This window comes from Pan paniscus, chromosome 10, assembly GCF_029289425.2.
Source record: "Pan paniscus chromosome 10, NHGRI_mPanPan1-v2.0_pri, whole genome shotgun sequence".
Classification (NCBI taxonomy): Eukaryota; Metazoa; Chordata; class Mammalia; order Primates; family Hominidae; genus Pan; species Pan paniscus.
Window position 1 is genome coordinate 128020934 of NC_073259.2, and position 7181 is coordinate 128028114.

A 7181-nucleotide genomic window follows, 5' to 3' on the forward strand; every position below is an offset into this window, starting at 1 on the left:
ATGACCCGTTGGCAGGTCTGGGTGGAACCATTTGTTGCCAGAAATGCAAAAACCTGAAAAGACATCTCAAAAGGCCAATCTTAGGTTCTACAATAGTGAGGTTATCTGCAGGAGTCATTGGGGAAGTGGCAAATCTTGTGACCTCTGGAATAATGGCCAGCAATCATTTACACCTAGATCTTAGCAGAATTCAGGCTCCCCTCATGTGCCTATTCTAGCTGTCTTTCATTAGCTTTACAAAGTGGTTTAGTTTGAGAGAAGGGCAATTGCCATGTAAACAATAAACTAAATGTCTCCTAAAGTTAGCTTGACCCAATCCCAGGAATGATTAAGGGCAGTTCGGAGGTTAAAGGTAAGATGGGGGTTGGTTAGATCAGATCTCTTTCACTCTCACAATTTTCTCACTGCTATAATTTTTGCAAAAGTGTTTCATAATTGAAATTTATCATCTCTGTCTTCCATGACCCAATTGGGGTTACCCAGACATTCATCCCCAAGGAGTATAGGTGTTTAGGAACCCTTGCGAGGTCACAGTTGTTGTAACTGCCCATTAACAGTCATCCCAAGCATGAAAATATCAAATGATACACTAGTGAATCTTCTGGGTTCCAGACATTTTGTCTCCTGCCCCTGTTGTGAAGCAGCTACCTTAATTCCCCAGAACAATCAGAAATGATTATCCCAGGCAGTGCAGTAACTCCCTTCTCTGCTTGTCACTTCAATAATACGAGGAACTCAAACTAAGTACTATATAGTCGCAGCATCCAATTCAGTGGAATGCTTACTGTGTCCCCAGGCCTAAGAGTTCTTCCAGAAATTAGAAACTGTTATCCTACAGAGCCCAAGGTTACAGGGATGAGAAGCACAAAATCTGCAAGTGGGTCACTGGGTGCAATTGTGAGAAAGGTCAGCCCCTGTTTCCCAATCCCAATATACTAACTAGAGAGGCATAGTATAGTATATTACTTGTTAGCTCAAGGAATAAGCCACATCCTTCAAGATAGCCCATAGCTGGGTGCATTGGCTCACGCCTGTAATCCCAACACATTGGGAAGCCAAGGCAGGGAGATCACTTGAGGCCAGGAGTTTGAGACCAGGTTGGTCAACATGGTGAAACCCCGTCTTTACTAAAAATACAAAAATCAGCCGGGCGTGGTGGCGCACGCCTGCAATCCCAGCTACTCAGGAGGTTTAGGCATGAGAATCATGAGGCTGGGAGGCAGAAGGTGCAGTAAGCCAAGATCCCACCACTGTACTCTAGCCTGGGTGACAGAGTGAGACTCCGTGTCAAAAAAAAAAAGATAGCACCTATCCTGCAAGATATACTTCTCCAGCACATTAATTGGGCCTTCAACAGATGCTATTAAATGTAGATTTTATTATTATGCAGATACGGTGAGGCCAATATAGGAGGCAATTGACATTGAAAAGATAGTGTCTCACTAGGCCCAAGAGGAGGGGGCACACCAGGCCATACGTGGCCACGTGGCCACATAGGGGAAGCACCAGTGTCAGAGGCATTTGAACCAGAGTGACTCAATCTTTTTTTTTTTTTTTTTTTGAGACAGTCTCACTCTGTCACCCAGGCTGGAGTGCAGTGGCACAATCTCAGCTCATTGCAACCTCCGCCTCCCCGGGTTCAAGCGATTCTCCTGCCTCAGGCTCCCAAGTACCTGGGACTACAGGCGAGCACCACCACGCCCAGCTAATTTTTGTATTTTTAGTAGACACGGGGTTTCTCCATGTTGGTCAGGCTGGTCTCGAACTCCTGACCTCAGGTGATCTGCCCGCCTCGGCTTCCCAAAGTGCTGGGGTTACAGGCGTGAGCCACTGTGCCCCACCTGGGAACAGGACTTCTAAAAGGCAAATATGCCTGGAAGGCTGTGGTCCTAAGGCCATTTTTGCTAGCTATAAGCAGGGTCTCTGGAACCAAAGGGAGCACACAGCTCTCCTTAAAATTGAAGATGTTTATGCCCAAGATGAAACTGAATTCTGTTTGGGCAAGAGGTCTGCTTATTTATACAAAGCAAAGAATAACACAGTGACTCCTGGTGGCAAACAGAACCAAACCAGAGTAATCTGGGGAAAGGTAACTCAGACCTATGGAAACAGTGGCGTGGTTTGTGCCAAATTCCAAAGCAAACTTCCTGCTAAAGCCACTAGACATGGAATCCATGTGATGCTGTACCCTTCAAATATTTAAACTAATGAAAACTAAATAAATAAAAGTGGATTTGTGCTCTTGTAAAAAAAAAAATCAGAAACATACAGTTAATACAATAGGCCATCCCATTATTCTATCAGACCAGTTATTTCTGAGTGATAGGTACATAGTTAAGACTAGTGAAGCCCATGGCCATAGGCCCATTATCACATCACACCACACTTTCTTTGCGGTAAAAGGGGTCTCTTGGTTCCCAAGATTGTGTGTGACAGTGATATGGTTTGGCTGTGTTCCCACCCAAATCTCACCTTGAATTATAATAATCCCCAAGTGTCAAGGGTGGGGGCAGGTGGAAATAATTGAATCATGAGGGCAGTTTCCCCCACACTGTTCTCATGGTAGTAAGTCTCCTGAGATATGATGGTTTTGTTTGTTTGTTTTTATTTTCATTTTTATTTTTATTTTTTGAGACAGAGTTTCGCTCTTGTTGCCCAGGCTGGAGTGCAATGGCACAATCTCGGCTCACCACAACCTCTGCCTCCTGGGTTCAAGCAATTCTCCTGCCTCAGCCTCCCAAGTAGCTGGGATTAGAGGCATGTGCCACCAGGCCCAGCCGGCTAATTTTTTTTGTATTTTTTGTAGAGATGGGGTTTCTCCATATTGGTCAGGCTGGTCTCGAACTCCTGACTTCAGGTGATCCACCTGCTTCAGCCTCCCAAAGTGCTGGGATTCCAGGCATGAGCCACTGCACCCGGCCTTTTTTTTTTTTTTTTTGAGACAGAGTCTTGCTCTATTGTCCAGTCTGGAGTGCAGTGGCGAGATCTCGGCTCACTGCAACCTCCACCTCCCAGGTTCAAGTGATTCTCCTGCCTCAGCCTCCTGAGTAGCTGGGATTACAGGCATGCGCCACCACACCCGGCTAATTGTGTATTTTTAGTAGAGACAGGGTTTCTCCATGTTGGCCAGGCTAATCTGGAACTCCTGACCTCAGGTGATCCATCCACCTTGGCCTCCCAAAGTGCTGTGATTACAGGCATGAGCCACCGCGCCTGGCTGATCTGATGGTTTTATAAACGGGAGTTCCCCTGCACATTTTCTCTGTTGCCTGCCACCATGTAAGATGTGACTTTGCTCCTCCTTTGCCTTCCATCATGATTGTGAGGCCTCCCCAGCCATGTGGAACTGTGAGTCCATTAAACCTCTTTCCTTTATAAATCACCCAATCTTGGGTATGTTTTTATTAGCAGCGTGAGAACAGACTAATACAGATAGTATGCCACTATATGACATCTGCAGTCCACCAGATGCTGGTGGCTAGTAGAGACACTTGGAAAGGGGAGGCAAACCTGCTTAAAGGATACATTTAAAGCTTAAAAGGATAAATTTCTAATTCTCCAAGGGGAGAGGGGTCAGACAGATGTCCTGGACCTACCACCTGGTGGCCATGCTGATCTCTCTGAAGATTGGTACCATATTGAGCCCTCCTGCCAGCAGCTGGATACTTAGCAATGGCAAACCTAGAACATCCTTGGTGGACCCATGTTGTTGGATCCACACATGGTCTCCATCCCTCCCATCATGGCCACTATGTTCATGGCCCCACACTGCAAGCTGTGAGGGCGTCAGGCAGCCAGACGCATTGAAGATATAATGTCTTATTCTTTTTGTTTAACCAGCATATGGCCTTTTACATAGTGGTTACTCAATAAATATTTTTGAATTTATTTATTCAACATTTATTGAACTCCTACAATGTGATAGACAATGAGATAGGTTAAGAATACCAACTTGCTTTGGAGGCCAATGCGGGTGGATTGCCTGAGCTCAGGAGTTCGAGACCAGCCTGGGCAACATGGCGAAACCCCGTCTCTAGTAAAATACAAAAAATTAGCCGGGTGTGGCAGCATGTGCCTGTAATCTCAGCTACTCGGGAGGCTGAGGCAGGACAATTGCTAGAACCCAGGAGGCAGAGGTTGCAGTGAGCCAAGATCATACCACTGTACTCCAGCCTGGGTGACAGAGTGAGACTCAGTCTCAAAAAAAAAAAAAGAATATCAATTTGGCTTCCTCAGATAGTAATGCAAAACAAAATAAAATAAAACCAAAAAAAAAAAAAAAAACTGAAGTATCTGTCCTGTGTTGCAGGTTGGGGTCTCAGGACACAGACACTCAGAAGGAGTTTGGGGGGCAAGGTGTTTAAAGAATGGAAAAAGGCAGAAGTCAGTCTGCAATGCAAGCCTAACAGAGTATTGGTCAACCCAGCAGGAAGCTCCTGGGCCAAGATAGCCATCTCTCTCTCTCTCTTTTTTTTTTTTTTAAACTTTTTTTGTTTTTCTGAGACAGGGTTTCACTCTGTTGCCCAAGCTGGCATGCAGTGGCACGATCACAGATCACTGCAGCCTTGAACTCTGGGGTTCAAGCAATCCTCCCACCTCAGCCTCTTGAGTAGCTAGGACTAAGGCGTGCACCTCCACACTCGGCTAATTTTTTAAATTTTTTGTAGTGACAGGATATCATTATGTTGCCCAGGCTGGTTCTGAACTCCTGGGCTCAAGCAATCTTCCCACCTTGGCCTCCCAAAGTGCTGGGATTACAGGCATGAGCCACTGCGCACAGCCTAGCCATCTCTTTATATGCCCTCATCCTTCAGCCCAGATGCAGGCTGCCCTAGGAAGGGTCTGACCTTAAGTGAGACCCTAAAGGAGCTGCCAGCTGGAGGCCATCTCCCGACCACACTCCCCACAGCGGGGTGGCAAGTTCCTCCTTAAAGGATTTGAGTAGCCCATGTCTGCGTCTACCAGAGTCCACCTCTTGCTGTGCACAGATCCAGGTTTCCATACACTTTCAGGGACTAGCCCCTCCCTTCCATGGGTCCAGTGGGCCCTTCTTCCTTTTTTTTTTTTTTTTTTTTTTGAGACAGAGTCTCGCTCTGTCACCTGGGCTGGAGTGCAGTAGCACAATCTCAGCTCACTGCAACCTCTGCCTCCCGGGTTCAAGCGATTCTCCTGCCTCAGCATCCTGAGTAGCTGAAACTATAGGTGTACGCCACCATGCCTGGCTAATTTTTGTGTTTTTAGTAGAGGTGAGGTTTCACCATGTTGGCCAGGCTGGTCTTGAACTCCTGATCTCAAGTGATCCACCTGCCTCGGCCTCCCTAAGTGCTGGGATTACAGGCATGAGCCACCGCACCCAGCTATGGGCCCCTCTTCCTAAGGAAGAACTCAGAGAAAGAAGCTTACTGGGATGAACCACAGCCTTTGCCGCTGCGATCGGTCTCAAGGTTGCAATTCACACTCATCCTCCCTTTCCTCCACTACCCATTCTAGACGCCTCCCCAAGCCTCAGCTACTACCTTTGCTGGCTTTAGTGTCTTAGCTGGTGATATGATTCGGACTCTCATCTCTAGAGCTTAACACACAGGACATTTTTTAGGGAGCATTCTCGGCATCAACATCTGTGGGGGAAGTGAAGGAAGCAGGATTGGACAGAAAGAGAAGTTGGGATATATCACAACTAGATTTCAGCTGATGCCACAGGGAGCTTTGAAGCTGTGCTCATCTATCAGAGCTGTCTCTGCTGGGACAAGAGGACCAGGCTTTGATTATCTCTGCATCAGCCTTTCCTTGAATACAGGCTGCCATGGGAGATTGAATGTGATGCTGGGTGTGATGCCTTTCTTCAGCCAAGGGCAATTTCCAGAAAGGGCTGACAGCTGAGACTGGCAACTGTGGCATCTGCCAGCAGCATTCCCAGAGGCTAGGGCAAAAGTCCTTCAGTCCTAAAGGGGAGATCGGAGTGGCGCCAACCACAATAAACCCCATCTGTGTCCATGACTCAATTCATGTCTCTCTTTGCCTCTCCAGCTCCTCATCGGAGTTGTCCCTCACCAACTCCTCTTTCCAGACTTCTTTTTTATTGTGGTAAAATACACATAACATAAAATGTACCATCTTAATCATTTTAAAAAATGTATTTACTTTTTTTCTGAGATAGGGTCTTGCTCTGTCACCCAGGCTGGGGTGCAGTGACATGATCTTGGCTCACTGCAACCTCTGACTCCCAGGTTCAAGCGATTTTCCCACCTCAGCCTCCTGAGTAGCTGGGATTTCACCAAATGGGGTTTCACCATGTTGGCCAGGCTGGTCTTGAACTCCTGACCTCAAGTGATCCAACCGCCTTGGCCTCCCAAAGTGCTGGAATTACAGGCATGAGCCACAGCGCCCGGCCTTATTTACTTTTTTGAAACAGGGTCTCCCCCTATTGCCCAGGCTGGAGTGAAGTGGTATGATCACAGCTCATTGCAGCCTCAATCACCCAGGCTCAAGCAATTCTCCCACTTCAGCCTCCCAAGTAGCTGGGACTACAGGCACAAGCCACCACGCCCAGGTAATTTTTGTATTTTTTGTAGAGACAGGGTCTCACTATGTTGCTCAGGCTGGTCTTGAACTCCTGGGCTCAAGCAATCCTTCCACCTCGACCTCCCAAAGTGCTAGGATTACAGGTGTGAGCCACCATGCCCAGCCCATCTTAACCATTTGTAAGTGTACGGTTCAGTGGTGTTATGTGAATTCACATTGCTTTGAAGCAAGTCTTCAGAGTGCTTTCATCTTGCAAATCTGAAACTCCACACCCATTAACAAGAATTCCCCGTTCTCCCTTCCCCCAGACTCCTGCAACCGCCATTCTACTTTCTGTCTCTATGATTTTGACCACTCTTCATACCTCGTGTAAGTGGAATCCTGCTATAGTAATATTTTTGAGAATGGCTTATTTCCTCAGCATAATGACATGAAGTTTCATCCATATTGTAGCTTGTTAAAATTTGCCTTATATTTAAGATGGAATCTTTTATATATATATATATATGTATATATCTCCCCATTTTGTATATCCACTTATCCATTGAGGGACACTTGGCTCACTTCCATCTTTTGGCTACTGGGAATAATGCTGCTATGAACATGAGTATATATCTCTTCCAGGTCCTGCTTTCAACTCTTTTGGATATGCCTGTATC

At 46.5% G+C, this 7181-nt stretch overlaps 1 pseudogene; it reads left to right on the plus strand.

Moving 5' to 3' along the window:
• The first annotated feature begins 968 nt into the window (after positions 1-968).
• LOC129393553 (large ribosomal subunit protein eL33-like) lies at positions 969-5489 on the plus strand (annotated as a pseudogene).
• Positions 5490-7181: the final 1692 nt, after the last annotated feature.